Below are 25,870 nucleotides of genomic sequence, written 5' to 3' on the forward strand. Positions count from 1 at the left end.
TTATGGGCTTTCCGTTATAAGCTAAGGAGTTCTTCTGTGTTGGTGTTTTTAAGATTTTTTTCTTTATTGTTATATTTTGCAAATTTAATGAGAATATGTTTTGATGTTGGGCTGCTTTTGTTGATTGTGGTGAGATTTCTCTTTGCCTCCTGGATCTGGCTGTCTCTTTCCTTCCCCAGATTAAGGAAGTTTTCAGCTATTATTTCCTCAAATAAACTTTCTGACCTCTTTCCTGTCTCTTCTTCTGTAATTCCTATGTAATGAATATTATTACATTTGATGGAGACACTGAGCTCTCAAAATCTATCTCTTGCCTCATAATACCCCTTTCTCTCTTTTATTCATCTTCATTACTTTCCATTATTTTTTCTTCTGTGTCTCTAATTCATCCCTCTGCTTTTCTGACCTACTACTGTTCATTGCATCAATATTTTCCCAATCATATCTATTGCATTCTTCATCTCTGACTGATTTTTAACTCTTACCTTTTTAGTAAGGGTCTCACTCATGTATTTTGTTGTTTGTTCAACCAAAGTGAGTATCCTTATGATTATTGCTTTAAATTCTCCATCAAGCATGTTACGTATATCTGTTTCACTTAGATCTCTAGCCCTGGCCTTGTTTTCTTCTTTCATTTGGGATAAATTCCTCCACTTTGGCATTTTTTCTGTGTCTCTGTCTTCTTCTGTATGTTGGCAAACCCAGTTCTATCTCCTGATTCTGAATGTAATGGCCTTATGAAGAAGAGTTCTTGTAGTGCCCAGGACCTGGCACTTCAGTGCATGTCTCTGGTGTGTGCTACAGGTACTCTGCTGCTGTGTTTTGGCTGCTCTGTCTTCAGGCCAGTCAACTGCAGAGGCTTTTCTTGCCTGCAGTGGGCAGTGTTTGGTACCTGGCTGAATGTGACAAGTTTTAACTAGGTGTGTTCTGTTCTAATTGTGAAATGAGATTTGGTGCCATATCCACTAGAACTGAGGTCCTGTGGTACTCTCTGATCTGGAGACATGGTGTGGGCATGGGTTTATGCTGGTCTTTAGGGGAAGGGACAAATGTGCTGATATTGAGGCAAGTTTGCCTGAGTGGGACACTGCCACCAGAATGCAGGTTTGTGGGTCTTGTAAACATGTTAGGCAGCCAGTGTCAACAGTGCACTGATTCCTACAGTTGGCTCTTGTTTATGCTGAGGGCCATCAGAGGGAAAAAGCCTAAGTCAGCTATTTTGTTCCTAGAGAGGCATCTCCATGAAAGCTGCCTCTCAGTTACACTCTCCAAGAAGGGAAAATACTCTCCCCACTGTGTGCTCCAGACATTTTTCAGATTGTTGTTTCAAGCTTTCTCCACTAGGGTTTTTATTTCTCTGCCTTCTCTCCAGGACCAGTGCAGGGAATTCTAGTCTCTATCCCAACCAAGCCTGCATACCATTAAACTCCATGCTTCAGAGATGTGGTGTAGGTTGAGGCTTGTTCTGTTCTTGTGGAGGAGGGGCTCATCATGCTGGGACTGAGGCAAGCTTGATTGATAAGGGCAATCCCACCAGAGTGCAAGGGTTTGAGACTTGGTGTAAGCAAGTTAGATCTCTAGTGTCTAAGCTGCATTGCTTTCTTCAGGTGCCTCTGTGTTTATGCTGAGGAGTAGGGGAGGGAAATGCTGCCAACCAGCTCCTTTGCTCCAGAGAGGAAAATCTGTGAGTACTGTCTCTCAGGGATGGGCTCAGAGAAGAGCAAATACTCTCCCCACTGTGTGCTCCAGGTATTCTTTAGATTGCTGTTTCCTTGGGCTCCTGGGTGGCTCAGTTGGTTAAGCATCTGCATTTGGCTCAGGTCATGATCCCAGCATCCTGTGATCAAGCAACGCATCTCACTTTGCCTGCCTCTCCCTCTGTCTGCCATTCCCCCTTCTTGTGCTCTCTCTCACAATCAAGTGAATAAATAAAATCTTTAAAAAAATAAAGAAAGAAAGATTGCTGTTTCCCTGTCATCTGTCCCTGGGTTGTTTTTTTGCCTTCTCTCTTGGAGCAGGGCATTGCCCTTAGGGTTCTTTCCCAAACAAGCCCTCTGACCTTTAAAACTCAAGGCTTTAAGTCTTGCTAGTATCAGGAACTCAAATATTCAGGCCCTCTCATCTTCTAAGCCAATCTCTTTGGGGAAAATTTCTCCTTCTATATTTCCCTGTGAGCTCCTCTCTCTCTCTTGCTCTTCTCTGCAACCATGGCTTCCTTCCTTCCACAGTACAAGAGATCCATTTCTTCCCTAAGCTGTGCATCTGCTTTTCCTACCTTCTTGGATGTAATCCTTTCTTCAGTTGTGGGATTTCATCCATCAAACTTCAGGTCAATTTTGGGGGTATTTAGAATGATTTGATAGTTATCTAGTAGATAGTTATCATGGAATGAAAGGAGCCTAGGGTTCTTTTAGTCTGACACCATCATCCCTCTTGGAACCATAAATTGAATTGTTTTCCTTATTTCTCTTTCTTCTGCTTCATTATTGGTGTACAGAAATTTAACAGATTTCTGTAAGTTGATTTTGTATTGTGTGACTTTACTGAATTCATTTATCAGTTCTAGCAGATTTTTGGCAGAGTTGTAAAAGTTTTCTCTATATAGTATGTCATTGGCAAATAGTGAAAGTTTTATTTCTTCTTTCCAATTTGGATGCCTTTTATTTCTTTTTGTTTTCTGAATGTTGTGGCTAGAACTTCCAGTAGTACATTGAATGATATTGGTGAAAGTGGACACCCTTATCTTGTTTCTGAGCTTAGAGGAAACGTTCTCATTATTCTCCATTAAGGATGATGGGGTTTTTCATACATAGCCTTTATTATGTTGAGGTATATTCCCTCAAAACATATTTTGTTGAGGGTTTTTACCATGAATGGATGTTATACTTTGTCCAGTGCTTTTTCTCCATCTGTGGAACAGATCATATGGCTCTTATCCTTTCTCTTATTCAGGTCATGTATCACATCAATTGGTTTGCAAATATTGAACCATCCTTGCATCCCAGGAATTAAGCTCACTTGGTTATGGTGCCTGTTTTTTTTTTTTAATTTTTATTTATTTTTTTAATGGTTCTTTATTATATAATGTTAGTCACCATACAGTACATCCCTGGTTTCTGATGTAAAGTTTGATGATTCATTAGTTGGGTATAACACCCAGGGCACCATGCAATACGTGCCCTCCTTACTACCCATCACCAGCCTATCCCATTCCTCCACCCCCCTCCCCTCTGAAGCCCAGTTTGTTTCTCAGGGTCCATAGTCTCTCATGCTCCATTTCCCCTTCTGATAACCCCCCTTTCTTTATCCCTTTCTTCCTCTACCAATCTTCCTAGTTCTTATGTTCCATAGATGAGAGAAATCATATGATAATTGTCTTTCTCAGCTTGACTTATTTCACTTAGCATTATCTCCTCCAGTGCTGTCCATGTTGCAGCAAATGTTGAGAACTCATTCTTTCTTTTTTTTTTTAAAGATTTTATTTATTTATTTGACAGAGATAGAGACAGCCAGCGAGAGAGGGAACACAAGCAGGGGGAGTGGGAGAGGAAGAAGCAGGCTCCTAGCAGAGGAGCCTGATGTGGGGCTCGATCCCATAACACCGGGATCACGCCCTGAGCCGAAGGCAGACGCCCAACCGCTGTGCCACCCAGGCGCCCCAAAAGAACTCATTCTTTCTGATAGCTGAGTAATATTCCATTGTGTATGAGGACCACAACTTCTTAATCCAGTCATCTGTTGAAGGGCATCTCGGCTCCTTCCATGATTTAGCTCTTGTGGACAATGCTGCTATGAACATTGAGGTGCATATGGCCCTTCTCTTCACTACGTCTGTATCTTTGAGGTAAATACCCAGTAGTACAATGGCTGGGTCATAGGTTAGCTCAATTTTTAACTTTTTAAGGGACCTCCACACTGTTTTCCAGAGTGGCTGTACCAACTTGCATTCCCACCAACAATGTAGGAGGGATCCCGTTTCTCCACATCCTCTCTAGCAATTATTGTTTCTTGCCTTGTCAATTTTTGCCATTCTAACTGGCATAAGGTGGTATCTTAGTGTGGTTTTGCTTTGAATTTCCCTGATGGCTAATGATTTGGAACATTTTTTCCTGTGTCTGTTAGCCATTTGTATGTCTTTTTTAAAAATATGCTTTTGAATTCAGTTTGCTAGTATTTTGTTGAGAATTATTGCATCTATATTCATCAGGGTTATTAGCCTGTGGTTCCCTTTTATAGTGGTGTCTTTATCTGGTTTTGGTTTAAGGGTAATGGTGACTTCATAGAATGAATTTGGAAATTTTCTTTCCTTTTCTATTTTTTGGAATAGTTTAAGAAGAATAGATTTTAATTCTTCTTAAATGTTAGATAGAATTTACCTGTGATGCTATCTGGTCCTGGACTCTTATTTGTTGAAAATTTTTGTTTACTGAATCAATTTATTTGCAGGTTTTCAGTCTGTTCAAGTTCTCTATTTCTTCCTGTTTCAGTTTTGGTAGTTTATATGTTTCTAGGCATGTGTCCATCTCTTCCAGGTTGTCCAATTTGTTGGCATATCGTTTTTCAAAATATTTTCTTACAATTTTTGTATATCTGTGGTGTTGGTTGTTATTTCTCTCTCATTTGTAATTTTATTTATTTGACTCATTTACCTTTTTTCCTTGATAAGTGTGGTTAGAGGTTTATCAATTTTACTGATTTTTTTTTCAAAGAACAATCTCCCAGTTACATTCATGTTTTCTATTTTTTTCTTGTTTCTATATCATTTATTTCTGCTCTAATCATTATTCTTTTTTTCCTTCTGCTGGTTTTAGGTTTTGTTGTTTTTGTTGTTGTAGCTCCTTTATGTGCAAGGAAGGTTAAGTGGCTTATTTGAGATTTTTCTTGCTTTTTGAGGTAGTACTGTATTGCTATACGCTTCCCACATACAAACATTTTTGCTTTTGAACTGTTGTGTTTCATTTTCATTTGTTTCCATGTGATTTTTTTATGTCTTATTTTATCTCCTATTTAACTGATTCATTGTTTAGTAGCATGTTTTTTAACCTCCATGCATTTGTGGTCTTTCCAGATTTTTTCTCGTGTTTGAATTCTAGTTTCATACTGTTACAATCAGAAAAGGTGCATGGTATTACTTTGATTTCCTTGAACTTGTTTGGGCTTGTTTCGTGGTCTAATATGTGATCTATTTTGCAGAATGTTCTGTGTGCACTTCAAAAAAATGTGTATGCAATGCAAATCAAAAGTACAATGAGATATCACCTCACACTTGTCAAAATAACTACAATTAATAATACAAGAAACAATAGGTATTGGCAAGGATTTGGAGAAAGAGGAATCCTCTTCCACTGTTGGTAGGAATGCAAAATTGTGTACCCATTCTGGAAAATAGTATGGAAGTTCCTCAAAAAGTTAAAAATAGCACTACCCTATGATACAGAAATTGTACTACTAGGTATTTACCCAAAGAATACAAAAATACTAATTTGAAAGCATTCATGCACCCCGATGTTTATAGCAGCATTATCTACAATAGCCAAATTATAGAAACTGTCCATGTGTCATTGACTGATGAATGGATAAAGAAGATGCAGTATATATACAGTGTAATACTACTCAGCAATAAAAAAGAATGAAATCTTGCTGTTTGCAATGATGTGGATGGAACTAGAGAATATTGTGGTAAGTACAATTAGTCAGAAAAAGACAAATACCATATGATTTGACACAGGTGGAATTTAAGAAAGAAAATGAATGAGTGTACAGAAAAAAAAATTGAGAAAGAGGCAAACCAAGAAACAGACTCTTAACTATATAGAACAAACTGGTGGTTGCCAGAAGGGAGGTTGGTGGGGGATGGGTTAAATAGTTCATGTATTTAAAGAGGGCACTTGTTTTGATGAAAACCAGATGTTGTACGAAGTGTTGGATCAGTATGTTGTACACTTGAAACTAATATCACACTATACGTTAACTAACTGGAATATAAATAAAAACTTAAAAACAGTAGTTTATAATCATTCAACACTATTGAGTGGCTATGATATGCTAAGCACTCTTCTATTGCAGAAAATTAGACACAGTTGAGAATGACACAGACAGGGTACCTATTCACAAGGAACTTTCATTTTAACAGAGCAAGAGAGAATATACAGATGGATATTCAAGCAAATTTCAGATTGTGACAAATAACAGGAAAAAATTGAAACAAGTTAAGGTTATAGGGAGTCGAGAGCTACTTTAGATGGTCCATGTGGGGTACTCCAAAGGAGTCAAATATGAACAACAAAAGAGCCATTCAAGCAAGGACTGTGATGAAGAGAGGTCTAGACAGAGGGAACTGAAAGTACAAAGGCCGTAAGGCAAAGTGAGCTTGAGGTGTTTGAGGAAAAACAAGAAGCTTGTGTGGTAAGAGTATTATGAGTGAGTGAGGAGGTCAGATGAGATAAAGATGAAGTATAACTGAAGGTCAGATCATATAGGACCATAATATGCTCTTTACATTTTATTGTAAATGCAATGGATCTAAATTGCAGAGACTGAAGCAAAGAAATAAATGATCTTTTTTATAATTTTAGAAAATTGGAATTATTTTGTGGAGAAGAGATTCTAGGGGAACAGAATAAAAATGGGAATACCAGTTAGGAGGCTATTTCAGCCATCCCAAGGGATATTTGTCATCATAAACATGATGAGAAGTTTTGAAATTAGAGCAGACTATCACAAGCCAAATTTGTGTAGTAAAACAACAGCATGCATTTATTAAGTGAAAAGCCCAATTTAAATTACACCTTCATATTTATGTAATGTAAGTTATTTAAGTAAAATTAATATTTATATCCTGTTTATCATAAAAAGTATGGCTTGAGACCCCCTATAATAAAAAATACAGATAAAATATGACTATTATAATGGTAAAAGAGCCAATTGACACAGGCAAAATGAAAACTGGGTTAAAAAGTGCTTGCTGCAGTTGAGCATACATTTTTTATAACTTCCTAATAGCCACGGCTAATTTATTAGGCACAATACTATTTATCAAGAGGAATACATTTTACCCCTTGGAACTAAACTGCAGTATAACGTTATCTTGTGGATCTTTATACGTAAGTGTAAGGGCATTGAGCAAACTAATAGATGATGTTGGTTTCATTTTTAGTATTATTTTTTAGTGCAACTATTTCTTTGACCTCTTTTGGATATAAACACTATTGTTACTGAATAAGAATGCTGACTATTATATAATGTATCTATACAACATCTACTAAAAAGAAAATCTGATCAAATTAGCTTATCTGACTTGAAATTCAAAAGCAATCACCTTCCTTTTACAATAAACTACTTATCTTTTTACATCAATATAATAATGATGATAATATGAATAGCTTTACCCTTACTAAGCACTTACTATGTGATAATCACCTTATATAGATTAGTACCTATTAATATTATCCATGTTTTATAAAGAGCAGGTTGAAATTTAGAAATATTAAATGATTAAAGCCCAAGGTCACAGCCTGTAAATGAAAAAGCTGGCATCCAAACTCAGAATTGAATTGGAAATCCATGATTTTAATCATTACTGCATCTAAGTGGAGAGCTTTTTTTTTAAGTTTAGAAAGGGTAGGGTTTTATGAAGTTAACTAATTCCAAATGATGGTAACCTCTATGGAATCAATTATTATTTGTATCCCACCCTCTTGTGGGTGGCTGAGTCAGGTAGTGCTCTACTCTGCTTTCTTTAACACTGTGTTCCATCTGTTTCAAGGATTACCATGTTTGCTTTGGACAGTCCCAGTTTCTGCATTTTGTCCCAGTATAACTATTAATAGCATCTTATTTCAATCTCAAAAGCATTCAGTTTTGAAGAGTACATTCCTTAGCTACCTAACTTGGCCTATAGCAATACAAGTGGTTACTAGAAATTAAAATACTTTTCCAATTTGAGCTTTCTCCTACTTAGGTAAGAATGGTATTGCCAGAACATTTTGGCACACATTTTCTTCCTTTATCCTTTACTTAACGTCATTGTTAAGTACCTCAGAAGAAGGGAATATAAGGCATAGAAAGTGCAAATAGTGGCAGAAGGAGAGGATGATGAAGATACACCTTGACGTAGTTTTGCTGAATGCTAGAACCCCAATTGAATTTCTCCTCATTTACCTACCTCAATAGTTTCTGCTTCTCTGTATTTTTGCCTGTACTTTAAAGTAACAGCTGTATTTTGATTGGGATAGCATTGAAAGCGTAGATTGCTCTGGATAGCATGGACATTTTAACTATGTGAATTCTTCCAATCCATGAGCATGGAATATTTTTCCACCTGTTTGTGTCTTCTTCAATCTCTTTCAAGAGTGATTTGTAGTTTCTAGAATATAGATCCTTTACGTCTCTGGTGAAGTTAATTCCAAGATAACGTATAATTTTTGGTGCTATTGTAAATGGGACAGATTCCCTAATTTCTCCTTCTTCAGTCTCATTGTTCATGTATAGAAATGCAACTGACTTTTTTTCAGCCGGTCCCCTGAGTTGAGCTGGATAGGTACCAGACCAGCAGGAATATCCACGGAGTCAGCCTGAGATGCAGGAAGATACATCTGGATCTCTACAAATGAACATCTCCANGCAGGAAGATACATCTGGATCTCTACAAATGAACATCTCCAGCGCTGAGTATCGAGGTACGAAGCGGGGAGCCGTGAAACCGCGCACAGATATCCGAAGCTAAACAGAAGGGGGAGGGAGCCGCCGTGTCAGGGCGCCGGGAAGCGGTAGCCACCTACAAGGGGGAGCGAAGAGACCCGGACCCGCACGCTTGAGACAGCAGGCTGAGAAGGGAGCTCCGGGACCGTCCGCGGGGCGGCTGANAATGCACACGATAGAAGAGGCACTGCTATGATTACCATTTTATAAATGAGTCAGCTGACGCTTAGAAAGAGGCAGAGTAATTTGCTAAAATACCAGCTAATTAACGGTGGAACTAGGATTTGAACCATGGGGTACCTATGATCTTGAACTACAGGATGCATTATTGACCAAGGTGCCCAGCTGCAGCTTACTGAAATCCATTGCAGGGATGCTATGACAGGTCCATTTCCAGATGATGTGGGGTTCTCTGACAGCTCACACTTTGCATTAAGTGTGCCTCAAGATCTTTGCCAAATCTCTGTTAGACTTCACAACAGCCTAGGATGCTTCCACCCAGCCCTCCCCCCTCCCCTCCTTCACTTAAGGTCAGACAAGCATCACTGATGATGGCTCAACCAGCCTATCCCAGTTCTCTCCTCCATTGTCTCTAACTCAGCCGTTTCTCTTAAGAAAATTCTTGCATGTTTAATCCCATTTTGACATCTATTTTCCAGAGGACCCAAACTAACACAATCAGCCAAACTGATTCGAGAGTCCAAACTATTGACTACCATCCCAGAAGTGGTAGAATGAAATGTTTCTGTGGAATTCCTTGAGATTCCACTGGGAAGATCAAATAAAATATGTGGGAAGATTTTATAATCTCTTAAACTGAATTCAGGTGTAAGTTGTCCTTATCGTTCAGGGTTCACACAGCATGGTTTGCCTTGGGATCTGTCTGCTCTCAGCCACCAGCTTAGGTGTGGATGATTTCCAATTTATCATTTAATCTAATGATTGCTTCTTTGTGAGAATTGCCATCTTCTCACTTTAATTTTTACCATACTTAGCATAGCCGTGATTTATGAGGTGTGTTAGTGACACTAAAACTCTAAGTTGCCTTTTATCCACATAAAGTAGGATTTGGCAACAACTTTGTAAAAACTGATATAATTTGCACCCAGCAATGATCCCATTCATTACCATCCCAATTTTCTAAATTGTCTTAAAACAAGGGTGTAGTGACTTGTTGGGGGGACTGATAATAAACCACACAGTCTGTCCTATCTGTCCCATATCAGTCATAATTGAAAACTTACCTATTATTATCTGGCTTCCTCCCCTGGGAAGCAAGAGCCTGAGTGTGAGAAGCTCTTATTCATTTAGGCCACACAAGATAATTTGAATGAATCACTTAGCTATGTACAATAGCTATGTAAAATGACTCTGTTACTGTTTTCTAAGCAGACTTCTGACATTGAATAGCATCAGGATGAATTGAAGTCTACTAAAATGCCAAGAACGTTAAATAGAATATTTCTAAGTATACTTAGAACAAGAAGAAAAACATGAAAAGGATAAGCTGACTATATGGGGTAGATGGTACATGATTAACATATGACAAAAACAAGTAAAAGTTCCCCATTCCTATGTGCTTTCATCTTTACTATCAAAAAGCAGTAAAATACGGAGATTCATATTTCAGTTTAAGAGAGAATGAAAGCCCAAGATAGGTGAGCATTATGATAAGAAAGCATGTAACAATTATATTGAGCTCAAGTCTGGATGAATTCTATTCCAAGGTGGTAATAATGGCAAACACTGATGATCAGATTCAGAGTACTGCTCTAAGTGCCTGATATGTATATTCCCTAACTTAATCCTCACAAAACCCTCGAAGGTCAGTGCTGTTATCATTCTCAATTTTCAGATGGAAAAAACTGAGTCCCAGAAGGTTAAATGGCTTGCCCATGGCAGGACTGGGATTTGAGCCCAGACAGCATGACTCTAGAGCCTTCCAGTCAGCATATGGTTCACAGACCAGCAGCATTATTACCTGGTTGCATGTTAGAAATACTGAATTTGAGACCTATGCAATCAGAATCTGCATTTTAACAAGCTCTCTGGGTCATTCTTCTATATGTTACAGTTTGAAAAGCACTTCTCAGGAGCCTATACACTGATGCTTAACCATATGTTCTGTACCTTCCATCACACTAAAGACCAAACCAGCAATGAATGAGAGTTTCTGTTTTTCCACATCCTTGCCAGCATTTGAGGCTATCAGGGTTCTGGATTATGGCCATTCTAGTAGATGTACAGTGGTATCTCATTGTTTTGTTTTGTTAATTTTTTTTTAAAGTAGGCTTCATGCCCAACGTGGGGCTTGAACTCACGACCTTGAGATCAAGAGTTGCACGCTCTACCAACTGAGCCAGCCAGGTGCACTGGCATCTATTTTAATTTTCATTTCCCTGATGACATATAATGTGGGGCATCTTTTCATATGCTTATTTGCCATATTTGGTGGGGTGTCCATTAAGGTCTTCCAGCCATTTTTAAATTAGGTTGTTCATTTTCTTACTGTTGAGTGTTAAGAATTCTTTGTGTATTCTGAATAATGGTTTTTTATTAGATGTGTCATTTGCAGATATTTTTGTCCAATCTGTGGCTTGTCTTCTCATTCTTTTGAATTATTTTATTATTTTATTTATTATTTTATTTATATTTTTATTATTATTTTTTATTATATTTATATATATTATATTCATTATTATTTTTATAATATTTTTATAATAATTCTTTATTATGTTATGTTAGTCACCATACAGTATATCCTTAGTTTTTGATGTAGTGTCCCATGATTCATTATTTGTGTAAAACACCCAGTGCACCATGCAATATGTGCCCTCCTTAATACTCATTCTAGATGCTTATTTTCACTTTTCATATGTGTTTGGGGGTATATTTAGTCTCCAGATCATTTCATAGATATTTTTGAGCAGATTTATATGGCAGTTACTATGTATAAATTAGGAGATGAAAGGAAAAGAAACCACTCCCTCCCACTGAGGGCTTTAGAGTACAGTGTGGGAGATGGACATGTGAAGGAGCATCAGGACAGACAGTGGGAGCAGGAAGCATGGGGATCTATGACAGAGCATGAACAGGTCCATTAACAGAGACTGGAAGGAAAAGGGTAGAATTTAACCAGAAGAAGGAGGCGAAAACATTCCTGGTAGTAGGTGCAAAGCAATGTGAGAATAATGCAGTAGGGGAATTTCAAGTTCAATATGGCTGGAGTACAATGACAAATGCAGACAGAAAAATGGACAAGTCACGTCATCTAACAGTAGTTAAATTTTACTGAATAATTATTATGTGCCAGGCACTCTTCTAGTTTCTTGTCACGTCTTTTATTGTCACAACACTTCATGAGTAGGCATTATTCTTATTTTTATTATTCCCATTTTATAGATAAGGTAACCAAAATATGGATAGTTATATACTTAGCAAGTATCTGGGAGAGGATATCAATCCAGTCCTGTGCTGGGACACACGCTTCTGTCTTCCACACCATTATGTCTCTTAAGGATGTTGTATCATCAGGAGTTTGATCCTGAATATAATAAGGGAGATAGGAAAAATTTTAAAGCAAAAACATAACATGACCTATATGTATTTGGATCATGCTTCCAAGAAAATTTGCATCTTTAAATTCCTTGACTTGACTACTGCATTCCAAGCTTCTTATAGATGGGGATTGATTTCTTAATCCAGTTACATCTGTAGTGTGATGTATCCAGCAGGTGAACACAAAGACTTAATTGAGATAATGAAATGTCAGATAGTCATTTCTAACTAGGCAAGCTGGCAGAGGGTCCCTTCCTGATCTTAGATATTCTCTAGAGGTTTCCTTATGTTCCAGCAATGCCTGTGTTGGGTCCCTAACATAATCTAAATTGTTCTTTTGCTAGTTTGCTTTGCTCGTTTGATGTTCTGATTGTTTGTGGAACCCCAAAAATTGCAGCCAAGAGAATAAGTCATGTTAGTCAAATGGAAATGTCAGTCATATTGGAAACATACTTCACAGAGGGACACTTGATCCAAAAGTCACTTTTCAAGGAGGTCATTGGTATTGGAGAATTAGATGTTGTGGGTTAGAGGGAAGATGTGTGGTTTTCAAGAGTGGAGATATTAAAGACCCTTGGAGATCTTTACACAGGGATGTTCCATGTACAATAAACTCTGATATGATGACATTTTAGTGAATTAAAAGAACTTGATGGTAGAATTAATAATATTTCCTGGATGGAGTCTAAAAACACAAAGATATAGGAAGTAAGTGCAAAATGAATTTTTTTTCCTTGCCCTCTGTCATTCTATTCTAGGAAATCTGAGAGTAAAGATTTTTAAAAGAGCCCTAAAAATTCAACAAGAGAAATGGACATGTGGAATAATAACAGAGATGTAGCTACAGAGTGTTATGGGGAATAATGGAGAGGAATGAGACTTGTTCCATTCTGAGAGTTCACAAGAGGTTTCCTGGAAGAGCTAATGCTTTAGTTGAGTATTAAAAATGAGTCAGGCATAATTAGCCTGTGAAGAAGGGTGGGATGCGTATTCCAGATTGAAGGAATAACTCCCGCAGAGGCACAGAGCTGGGAGCTCCTTGGCCTGTGTGGGGAATTAAAAGGGTATTACAAGAGTGGAAAGGGACAGGGGGAGTTATTGGGAGATGATACTGGAAAGAGAAGTCAAAGAGGACCTGGACAAATAGTTAACTGCTTAGTTTGGTGTTTAGTAAATGATGGGGAGTTTTTAAAGATTTAAAGTGTTTAAGATCAATTATTTAAACTGTTGTATACAGTCTTAAACAAATTTAGGCAGGAGGAGACCAGTTACAAGCAAATCAGGATGACTCTAAGAGCTTGGATTTTGATAATAGTTGTAGGAATAGAAAGAAAGAGATGCATTAAAAAAAAACCCTCTTCACAATGTTAAATCTACATAATTAGGTGATAAATTGGATGTGTGTGAGGATGGGTCGAAGTAGAGAAGTAAAAGGTAGCTAGTGCCAGTGACTGGTGAAGTGGGGTGCCACTAACAGAGCTAAGAAATACAAGAGAACATATTTGGGGTGAGTTTGTTTTTGAACATGTTGAAGGTGTCCATTTTACATTCAGGTTGAGAAGTCCAGGCCGAAGTTCTGAAGAGAGTTTGGGCCTCCGGAGAGAGAGATGGATTTGGAAGACATCAGACGATTGGTGGTGGTTGGATCCATGAGACTAGAGAAGGTTACCAGGGACAGTGAGGAGAGGCATGATGAAATTTGCTTCATCCAAATTTTCCAAATAGAAGTCTGGTGCCAAGATAGAACAGAGTCACTGTGAACTTAAACTATTTGGGTGTAGATAGGGGAGAATGTCATCGCATGCTCCCTGCTGAGAGGCCAGGAAATTGGTTTAGGGCAATGGCAAGTGGCCCCAGCACTAAGGAAAATAAATCAAAAGGCTAAGCCAAAAGACTGAAGCTAGTTATTTAATGAAATCCCTGAGCTCTACCTCTCAGGGATATAGTTGATTCACACACCTACAGGGTATTTACCTTTGGTTTGTCCTTGTTTCACTGAAGTGATAATGACATAAGCATGAAGGTACAAGATCACGCCCTTTCTCAACGGTGAACAATTTGTCATGGACAGGGTTTGACGACGTGCCCACAGACAATAAGTAGAGAAGCCTCTCCAGACCCAGATCATTAGGAATGATTTTCCAGGTGCCAAATAGTTGTTGCTTCTGTTGCTTGTTTCAAGCTCTTAGAAAAGTGAAAATTATCCCAAAGCCACTGGGCCAATGCCATCTTGCCTGCAGGAGTAGCCTAAGTCTGGAGTAGAGTCACGTCGGAGATAGCAAATTTCCTAAGCTTGTCCACACATGACAGCTTGTAAGGGCCCCCGAGGCAGTCGAGGTTATTGAAGACAGTATCATGATCGATTGACATGCAGGTCTGTCTTTCCCACCTCCTCTGCCTTTTGCTACGAAGCAGATGGTGCCGTGGCACTTGTTAGAAGCCCGCGCCTAATTCAAGAGCATATTTTTGCTTTCACCGAAGCTTCTGAATTTGAGGAGGCCTGGGGAGAATTAATATACCTCAGTATTCCTCTAACATCTTTTCCCTGTGTGATACATCCATTCTCACCTGCTGTTTTCATATTGTACTCCTTTCATCCCTCTGTCTCATATTGAAAGCCTGCTGTGCTGGAACACCGCCTCTATCATTCTTAACAGGCTGCACACACCGTCAGAGTTTGGCAAATGGCAGTGCCCTTCCAGTGGAAATCTTTTCCCAGGGCCTTCTTCCCAGATGCTCCAGTCTAGCAGGGGTTAGCTAGAGGCCTGCTCATGAGCCCATCTCTGGGAAGCTGACTTGCTCCTACTTGCCTGGCTTGGAACTTCTGCAGCCTGTTTCAACATCTTTTTGGGTTGGGTAAGATTGCTATGGGATAGCTGTGAGGACCATTGCTAGTGAGAAAGTCAAAGCAAGAGTAGCAATTAGGTAATTAAATTGGAAGGTGTTCTTTAATAAACAATTCACCACCGCTCCCAAACATAGGTATACTCTGTCCCTCCTCCTAACTCCCTTAAGGGTCCCCTTCGGCCACTGGAGCAATTACTCCCCTCAATTCAAGTGTCCGGAAGGAGTCAGGATGGAAGGCAGGACTTGACTCCACTCCTCATTAGAGCTGTTGGATTCTCCCACACTCTCCAGAAGAATCTTAATAGCCCAAGTCAAAGAATCATCACTAGGTAAAAACCCAATTTAGCACCTTTCTTTTTGGGTCACAGATTCTTTGTGACTCATTGGTCTAGATTTATATGTAGATGATGGTTAATTTTATATGTCATATTGGCTGGGCCATGTGCCCAGATATTTTGTCAAACCTTTTTCTGAATGTTTCTAGGAAAGGTGTTTTTTGGATGAGATTAACATTTAAATCAGTGTATTCTGAGTAAGGCAGCTGCCCCTTCACAATGTGGGTGGGACTCATCAATCAGTTGGAGGTCTTAATAGACCAAAGACTGACCTTCCCTGAATGAGAAGGAATTCTCTTAGCAAACTGCTTTTGAACTAGGATTGCAACTCTTCCCTAAGTCTCCAGGTTGCTGGTTTACCTCATACTCTCAGCCTCTATAATCATGTGAGCCAATTCCTTAAAATAATCTCTGTCTCTCCCTCCCTCCCTACCCACACTTTTTGTTGGTTCTGTTTCTTTGGAGAACCCTAATACAGATAGATAGGTACCTACATACATATATATGTAGATATACACACAGGTCGATGATAGTATGCCTTATAAATATTGTCCTAACCAGGTTCCCCAGGTACGTGGGTAGCTGGATACAAGGGTGGAGGGGTGTGAGGGAACGGTTTGTGGTGAGATATCTTTCTAGTGTAAACCCAAGGAAAGCTCCGCTTTCTCCCTGGCAGATGAAGCTAGAGTTACAGTGGGCCTCGGCATTGGTTTGATAGTTCTAGCAAATCATTGTTTTGTGGTCATTTCCTGTAATAACAAACTGAGTACCTTAGATAAGCCGTTCCATTCCACACTGCAGGACAGTCCCTGACTAAGGAACATGAGCCCCCTCTCCCCTCAAAAGAAATTACCTTGGGGCACCTGGGTGGCTCAGTCAGTTAAGTGTCCAACTCCTCATTTCGGCTCAGGTCACAGTCTCAGGGTCGTGGGACCAAATCCCACGTCAGGCTCTGCACTCGGTGCACAGTCTGCTTGTCCCTCTCTCTCTGCTCCTCCTTGTGCTTTCCCTCTGTCTCTCTCTAAAATAAATAAATAAAATCTTAAAAAAAGAGAATAAAAGAAATTACCTCCCTGCCTTTCCGGGACACAATAGCTTCACATTTGTCTTTTTTGGCTTCCACATATCTGTCTGAATAATTAGTATTCATCTGCTGGGCCCTTCACAGAATTCCAGCTGTAAATAGCTCTCATCATCATCCCCATCACCACAGCTGGTAATGAAGAGAAATGTGCTGGGTAAAGAGGAGAGTGGCCACCATTACAGTAATGACGAAAAATGGACAGAAATGCTGCAGGAATGGCACCTCCACTATTTCCTGGTATAATTGGCATGAGGTAATTGCTTTTTTATCCTCCCTGCCTTCATCTTTGCAAACTACTTCCAAATTCCTTACATTCATCACAAAATAGAAAATTGAAGTGGTGCAATAAATTAAAAAGGCAGAAGAGCTCAGCTTCGTGGTGCCAGTCTTAAAAGAAGGAAGAAAGAACATTTACGGGATTAATAAAAGGGGTAATAGTGGGGGTGGGGGGTTATTTCTTCTTGTTATTATTTTTGTCATTATAGTCTAAGCCTTCTTTCAACTACATACAAAGATGGACGCCAACAGGAATAACTCTGAATTTGCTCTGAATATATACACCCCAGCCACTACTGCCACGGAAACGTGCCCACTCACATGCAGTAGAATGAAACACGAGGCAGGTCTCTCATTCCTCCTGCTGGTAAACCTAGGCCTGAGAGTGGCATAGAAATTAGGTTCGTATCTATGATGCCTCAGGTACCAAAATAAGCCTTGTTAAGGCAATATTTATCAGGCATGTCATTTTTCTGGTTTGCCCATTTTCATCACGTGCTCTGGCTGGAGCTACTCCAGGTGTAGTCCCTAGAAAGTTTCTTAAACTCAGGATTTTATAAAACCTATAAGAGAATTAAGGACCATGACCGAGCCCCATGTGCAATTGGTAAAATTAACTTAAGTATCTCCTATTCTCTTAGAAATATGTCCACAAATGCTTTGATATTTCTCTCCTTCCTCTTGCCTTGAATGTGGGCTCAATTTAATGACTTGCTTCCAGTGAACAGATTACACTTCCAGATTAGGCTATAAAAAGACTGCAGCAAAGGTGGGAACAATCCAAATATCCATTGACAGATGAATGGGTAAACAAAATGTGTTTATACATGCAATGGAATGTTATTCAGTCATAAAAAGGAATGCAATCCTGATACATGCTACAACCTAGATGAATCTTGAAAACATTGTGCTAAGTGAAATCAGCCAGACACAAAGGGATAAATATTATGATTCCACTTACATGAGGTATTCAGGGTAGGCAGATTCACAGAGACAGAAATAGAGAATACCAGAGGTTGGGAGTAGAAGGATGGGCAGTTATTGCTTCATGGACACAGAGCTTCTGTTTGGGATGATGGAAATGAATAGTGGTGATGGTTGCACAACAGTGTGAACGTAATTAATACCATAGAAGTGTACACTTGAGAATTGGCTAAAATGATAAATTGATATTATATATATTTTACCACAATAAAAAATGTCCAAAAAAAAAAAAAAGATTACACCTTCCATATTAAGTGTTGTGGGTCTCTCTCTTTCTGTCTCTTGGACCACGTACTCTGGGGGAAGCCAGCTACCATGTTTTGAAGCCACCTAGGTGGCTGTATGGAGATGTCCACATGGAAAGGAACTGAGAGTTCTGGACAACACTAATTAGGGAACCTTCTTTGACGCAGATCTTCCAGGCATATCCAAGGCTTCGGATGATGCAGCCCTGGCTGATATCTCGAATGGAATTTCACAAGAGACCCTGAGCCATAACACCCACCTAAATCCCCACTCCGGGATTTCTGACTCTCAGAAACTGAGAGATGATAAATGTTTGTTGTTTCAAGCCATTGGGATAACTTGTTACACAGTAATAGATACTGAGCACAGTATGAGTATATATACACAAACTCACAATCCTATTGAATAATATGAGTTCATAATAATATTCATTTTAAAAAAACTTCTTCCTACACAACAATTAGAAAACGCTAACCGCTGAGGTTAAGAAAAATGTCTATGTCCTGATCCTATTTTGTATCTCTTCCTTGCATTCATTTGGTTCTTTAAAATATGGCCCTCTCCTCTCACGTTCCATATGGTTCCCTTTCCCACATTTGTCTGTGTGGAATGGGTATTTTTATATCAACTGCAGAACATTCTTTGTCTCTGTCTGGAGTAATTCAAAATTCATAGTTCAAGTACAGAATCTGTATTTTGACTTTATATCTAGAACTCCAGATACTACTTGGTTGTTGCAAAGATACACACCAAATGGAAACTCCACAAATGAACCCCCACTATCTGTCTTCTTCTCTCTCTCACTCTTCCTAAACTCTGCCTATCTTTATTATAGTGATGATGAAAGCAATTTGTACATAGCTCTGGGGTTGAGAATTATAATAACTATTACCAGAAACATTCTTTCTCACTCACCAATGTCTAGTGGAGACTGAATGGGGCCCTCTTCAAGCAGCCTGTAGGAGATAAGGCTGGGAACCTGGTTGAACCAGCAATAGTGTTACCTATCTGATCTTTTGAGGAATCACTCAGCCATTTGGGAAAGATCCCAACAATAGCAAACCAAGTTGAGGTGGCAAGTCATGGGGCAAAGAAGAGGAGGCTAGGAGGAGGCTCTAACAGAGGACCACGTATGGAATAAAGTTGACAAAAATGGAGTAAGAAACAATGTGCTATGTTATAAAGTCAGGGATTTAAACCATTAACCCATAAATACTGACTATGCTGCAGGACATTACTTTAATTGAGTTTGGGTCAGATTCTTAAAGAAGCTAAATTATGCTAGTGATCAGAAGGGATTGCTATCACAGGACTGCCTATGTTGCACTATTAAGTATCCCATTCTTTTTCTCTCCCTGGTAGACACCACATTTGCATAAGTCATTATGTTTTGGCATCATACGTTCCTTTAAGTATTTGTAAAGTAGCATAAAGTAGGAGGTAAAAGATAAGGGCCCTCAGCTCCCCTATCTTTCACTCTTAAAGATAACCAGATAATGTTAAATATGGCCTTTAGTCTCTCTGAGCCTCTATTGTGTCATCTGTAAAATGGGGTCATTCTACCCAAGATGTTTGAACTTGATCAAATGATCCTTTGAAATTTCTTTGAACTCTAAACTCTGCAATTCTGTGGCTGAATTCTGATGTCCATCCTCTATAGGTTATTCCTAGGGAACCACTCTAGCATGGCTACCTGGACAGTTCAAACAGTCTCTCCATCTCCATTTTACATGTCCTCCAACTCAGAGCAGAAGCAGAGTTTGTATTCTGAAAACTCAAGAGATATGAATGGTGTAAGAATAAACAGTGGGACTGTGAGCACCTTAATCAGAGCTTTATTGCTAGGGAAGTTCTTACCTTAGCAAGAAGATGGCACTCCAAGGGGTGAAAGTTAGCTGAATGTCCCACTCAATCAGGACAGCAAGCCCCCAAACTCTGCCTCGGGCAACAAGGGCATTTACATGAAAATTGGCCTGGGATGAGTACAAGGATGATACAAAGCTAAGAAGAAAGAATTCCAGAGGCTAAACTTCATCAACTTCACTGTTTTGCAACTCCGGTGGCAAATGAGTTTAGCTGGGACTCAGAACATGTTCTGGGGAAGTGAAAAAGTAATTGCCCCCTTTCTTTCCCTCCCTTCTTTTCTTTTCTTTTCTTTTCTTTTCTTTTCTTTCTTTTCTTTTCTTCTTTCTTTCTTTCTTTCTTTCTTCTCTTTTCTTTTCTTTCTTTCTTTCTTTCNCTTTCTTTCTTTCTTTCTTTCTTTCTTTCTTTCTTTCTCTTTTCTTTTTTCTTTTCTTTTCTTTTCTTTTCTGTCTTTCCTTTCTTTTTACTTTCTTTCCCTCCCTCCCTCCCTTCCTTCTTCCTCCTTTCTTCCTTCCTTTTTAAGTTTTTCTGTGCCTCATCAAATGGAAGAGTCTTTATACATGAGTCCTCAACCAGTTGGTGAGAGTCTGCCGGTAGAGCTCAAAGCCTGATCTGATAATGCTCCAGTGAGTGGCCTGGGAATTGACAGCTTCCCCAGGGAGGAATGAAACATCTTCTGGAAACTCCCCACCCCCACCCCTTGACCTTAAAGCTTTAGGGGAAATGAAAAGCAGCTTCTCTCGGCAAAAAGATTGGGAATTTCTGCTGCAATGTCTCACTGTTTCTTTAAGGCTTCCATGGAAATGAAAGATGTTCCCAAGCAAAGATAGGTCAAATCTATTAAGAGAGTAGATGAGGCATTTCCCTCCTGAAAACTGGAGAGTAACAGAAAAGAATCTTTTCTGATGAAACAAGAGTATCATTTTGTTTGTTTGATTTTGTTTGTTTCACATTTATTTACTGAAAGTTGGAAGAAATGATTTAATTTGGGTATGAAAATAGCTAATTATTAGAAGAAAAGAGCAAGGGATTTCCAAGATGGAGCCCCTGTAGTCCACACATCATGTAAATCCTATTCCTCCTCTCAGCCTTTCCCACCTCCCTTCCCTCAGAAATTCTGTTTCCCTCCTCTCAGCTCCCAGAGAATCATCAAGAAGCTGAGTCTTAGTAGCCCTGGCCTCAAAGACATTTTATTCCTCTTTCCAGCCCCCAAATGGACCATCTTACCAGACTTTGTTCCATCATTATGGGGAAGGGGATGCATTGAGCAAGCCTCTCTCCAAACTACAGCTACATTTTTATATTAATCTGACACCTGCCATCTGCTTTATTTCTAGGGAAGTTCTTCTTCCCTGCAAGAAGGTAGCACTCCAGGGGTGAAAACCTGGCTGAATGTCAATGAGGATTCATTAGATAATATCCTGAAAGCCCTTTGGAGGGCCTTGCAAAATACAACTAAAGGTGGTACAGTGATTTCCCAAATCCAAGATTTCAGGTTTATCTTTGATGTTCCCTGGGCATTAGCAATGTTTGGTCATATAGAGGAAAAAGAAATATTAAACAATTTTTATTTCAGCTGACGTTTTACAGAGACCAGAAGTAATTTTGTCTGGATTCTCCATTTCAGTGTAGGACAATAACAGCTAGACAGGGAATGCCCAACACTTTGTGAGGTTTGCACTCAACTGCCTTTGTCAGATTGGCATTTGATATTAAATCAATACAGCACTGTTATTAAGACACCAGACTACTATAACTTTAGACTAGAGACGAAACCAAGACACTTTTTCTGGACCACTACAGTCTCCATGACTATAAACACCATGATGTACTTGAAAGACCCGTTGCAGCCTAGGAGACATTATAGTGGGATGATCTGGAATCAGACTGTCTAGATTTGAAGATGAACCCCACCATTTGCTTACAAATGCCGTGATTTTGAGAGACAGTAGATCACAGGGGTTAAGAACGTACGTAGGCTCTGGAACCAGACCGCTTGGGTTGGAACCTTGATTTCACCATTTATTTGCTGAATGACTTTGGGGAAGTTCTTCAAACCTCTGGGCCTCAATTTCATCATCTACGAAAGGAGGATATTAATGGCATCTAATATCCAAATGTTATAGGGAGGATAAAATAACTTGATGCATGTAGAATGGTTTGAGAAATGTCTGGCATATAGTGAGAGCTCAATAAATGTTAGCTACAGAGATTGGTATTGTTTTTTTTCCCAAATTTTCAACATTTTAGCCATCAATGCCAGGCAAAATCAATAAAGAAAGAGAGCTAACCAAGGAGAACTCAGGAAAATGCTGAATTTGCAAAACTGGGAATCAGGCAAAACTAGGCACCCTCTGTTCATTTTACTTTTGCCAGTTCCTCCTAGAACACTGCACCCAACCTCCAGGATTTTTCTCTGCTCCCCTCCACACTCACCCTTCATCAATCAACCTTTACCCACATTAATTCTATTGCCTCAGGACTTTGCTCTGAGCCAGATGAAAATTTTAAAAAAACAAAAGAAAGAAAGAAAATCAAATCTAATTTAAAGTATTAATGGATGCTGACAATGTAGGCTTTTGGGATATCACATCTGCATATTACAAAATAAAGATTATCTTATCACCAGGAGGAATAACCAAAACTAAGAACTTCGTGTTACGTGGGAGGTGGGTAAGGATGATATTAGAGCATTCGGTCTTCCTTGAATCACAGATAAGCTGTTATTTGGGTAACCCATAGAACTTGTCCCAAAGTTGTTTAATATAAAGTATTATGGACAGACTTTGAGGCTAAACCAGAGCACACTGTGCTTAAACACCATGTTATTATGTTGACAAGCATGGCATCATGGCCCCAGTGTTGTTGGTCCCACAGCTCCCAGGGCTGCTGTCAACAAGTCATGACAAATTGGACTAGCCAAATCTTTCAGTCACATCCGATTTTCCTAAAGATGTAGATGGACCTGCTGAAGATGTTCCAAACAGGAAAGCAGAATAAAGCTAACAAATGGAAAAACATGGCAAAGGCCCGGCATTGACTTCTATCACCAATTATTATGGCCCTGGGATATGCAGTGCTCTGTATTAGAAATGGGGTCAAAGGTAAGGGGATTAGTTCTAAATACATCTCTGTCACTAACTGATTGTGTCTTTAAGTGAGTCAAACCACTTTATCATGGAAGGTTCTATTTGCAAAACTAGGGGAGAGATGCTCTAGAGCAGTAACCCTTCATCCCTTCATCCCAGTCAGAGGTCCCATGGGGCTTGGGGGTACCCCTAAAGTCCCACAGAGCAATTTAAGTACCTCTACAGATGGACAGTGAATGACAATGGGGTTTCCTAATCAAAGAAAGTGATGAGTAAATTAAGATGCTGAGAAGATTAATCTGGGGGAAAGAAAATATGGAATAAGATAGTGAGTAACAAGATTGAATATAAGAACATCAACAAGAAGGCTCTTATAGAAAAAAAATATATATATATATATTTAACTGGCTCTATGCCAGAGGAATTATATGGAACTCTCTGGGTCTAAGATGTAAGCTTCAGTATAATGTAAAAAGCTTCCCATGTAATCCTACTGTTCATCCAGTGATAAAAACCACCAGTCGTAGCCTATGCTGACTTTTAATGATGAAATGGAAGAGTGGTATGTAAGCGATGTGTGAAGGTGACCAAAGAGGATTGCCAACTGACTACACAGGAGAGATAAAGGTCAGGAAAGACTCTAAGACAACTTAGAGCTCAAGCAAATGTGACTAAGAGAATGGAGAGGTCATGACGCCATAGTGGAAGGGAAATGGTTTTGGAGGGAAGATGGGTTTGAACTGAAGCAGACAGTAGGATGTCCAAGTGATTCCATCACTTTACAATATCCACAGTCATAGAATTTAACTTTGAATTGAGTACTCATCAGCTTTTATCAAAAGCCCCACTGAAGCAAAATAGCAGTGCAGGAAAGATGGACTGAGAGGGTGTTATATATTTTTTCAGTGTTTGTGTATTTTGCTTAACTTCTTTCAGACAGTTGTAAGTTCTTTGCATGTTTATGAAAACTATGCAACCAATTCTCAGGGGAAAAAAGGCCATTAGAAATATATATGTAAAGTTTTGTATGGAGGCCAGGTTAAGAATCTCTTTTTTAGATAGGGACTAACAGGGGCACCAAGCCAAACAAAGTTCTCATTGTTGCTATTATTACTATTATTGTAGTTGTTATTTTAAGATCGAAAACTGCAGACAGAAGAGAAATACATGAAGGGAAGAGAGAAAAGAGATAGAGAATAGCTTTTTTTTTTTCTTTTGAACAATGAGGTCACTGTTGATTCTCAAGAGGAGGCATTATCTCTTCTAAATGGAGCATTTCATGTCTTCTCTCTGTCTTTATTCTTCGATTAAAATGTTGATGTGTTATGTGCACCTGTCCTCAGCTTTGTCGTTAAAACATCCTGGCAACCACAAGAAAACATGCCAGCTCATGATGACTATCTGCATTTTTAATAATGCTTAGCATTTCCTACAAATAGGATTTCAGTATCTAGAACTTTTGATTTGGAAAATGAAACAGCTCTTGTTAGTTCTAATAGAAAAAGGCAGCTTGATTTCCAATGCTCTGTTTCAATTTGGGGTTTACCAGCCAGTGATTTTATTGAAAGTGAAATCCATATTCCTGTTTAGCTTTAGCATCTCAACTCTAAAAACGGGAAAATCACAGCTTCAGTAACAGAATTGAGAATGAGGTCCTGGCATCTTTCTTAAAAGAAATTTGGATAAGAGTTCTTGGTAAATGCTCACAAATTACTCATGCCGTATGTCTAAACACACACAAACAGGTTTGGAAAACCAGGTTGAATTCAATGAAATAATTAGGTATGAAGAAAATAACAGGGGTTTCTTTTGCCAGATTCCTATCAACATGGGCCATACTTGCTCCAAGACAATGAGGAGGGGAGGCGACTTGATCAAGGTCATGACCAAGAAGAAATGCATATGGCCAAGTTCTCTTTTATCTCCGTGAAGTTATCTCCCACACTACCCAGAGTGCTCTGCTTTCCCCTTGCAACTTAAAGGAAGACTTTCAAAATGTCTGGAGCCCTAGATGTCCTGCAAATGAAGGAGGAGGATGTGCTCAATTTCCTGGCCGCAGGAACCCACTGAGGCAGCACCAACCTTGACTTCTAAACAGCACAGTACAATATGAAAGGGAAAAAAAGGATGGCATTACCTCATAAATCTGAGGAGAACCTGGGAGAAGCTTCTGCTGGCAGCTCATGCCCTTCTTGCCATTGAAAACCCAGCTGATATCAGTGCTGTATCCCCCATGAATACTGACCCGCGAGCTGAAGTTTGCTGCTGCCACTGAGGACTCCTGCAGTGGGCGGCTTAGCTCCTGGAACCTTCCCTAAGCTGGGACTTCCGGTGGTTCCTGATCCCAGGGCTGAGTGCCCGCTGCTCAGGGAGGCCTCCTAGGTTAACCCGTCCGCCCTGGCGCTGGGGAACACAGACTGTCCTGCACGCGATATGGACATTGTCATCTGCCTCAGAGGGGCTGATGGGGTAGATGCTGGACCGGAAGCTCTGCGCACGCGTGACGCCATGTCCGCGAAACCCCGCGGTTGGTCCCGCCCGGTCTCTGCTTCTACAGAGATCNGCATGCGTGACGCCATGTCCACGAAACCCCGCGGTTGGTCCCGCCCGGTTTCTGCTTCTACAGAGATTCTGAAAGGGATTGGAAAGGAGGACCAGGCCGCTGCTGAAATGCCAAAGAGTAAGTTCTGACTTTAGCAATGAAAGGGAATTACCTTCCAAAGTGCCCTCTCCTTGATGTCTAGAATTACACGGTACACCACGAAGACCCCTATGAGCTCCCACTTCATCACAACAAGGGTAGAAATGGCTTAAAACAAATTGCGAAAGCCTCCCGCTAATACTGTCCATGTAGTGAGGGATCATCTGAAGTCCGGATCCAGCCTATG

General features: G+C 39.6%; 1 long non-coding RNA gene across 1 annotated transcript in view; it reads left to right on the plus strand.

Moving 5' to 3' along the window:
- LOC105240110 overlaps nucleotides 1-25,538 on the plus strand; it is a 53,190-nt gene extending 27,652 nt beyond the window's left edge. Inside the window, exons 2-3 of the long non-coding RNA XR_004620768.1 lie at nucleotides 16,609-16,777; nucleotides 24,799-25,538. This is a non-coding gene — a long non-coding RNA (uncharacterized LOC105240110). The remainder of the gene's footprint in view (nucleotides 1-16,608; nucleotides 16,778-24,798) is intronic.
- The last annotated feature ends 332 nt before the right edge of the window (nucleotides 25,539-25,870 follow it).

The sequence above is a fragment of the Ailuropoda melanoleuca genome, chromosome 15 (genome assembly GCF_002007445.2).
Source record: "Ailuropoda melanoleuca isolate Jingjing chromosome 15, ASM200744v2, whole genome shotgun sequence".
Taxonomy (NCBI): Eukaryota; Metazoa; Chordata; class Mammalia; order Carnivora; family Ursidae; genus Ailuropoda; species Ailuropoda melanoleuca.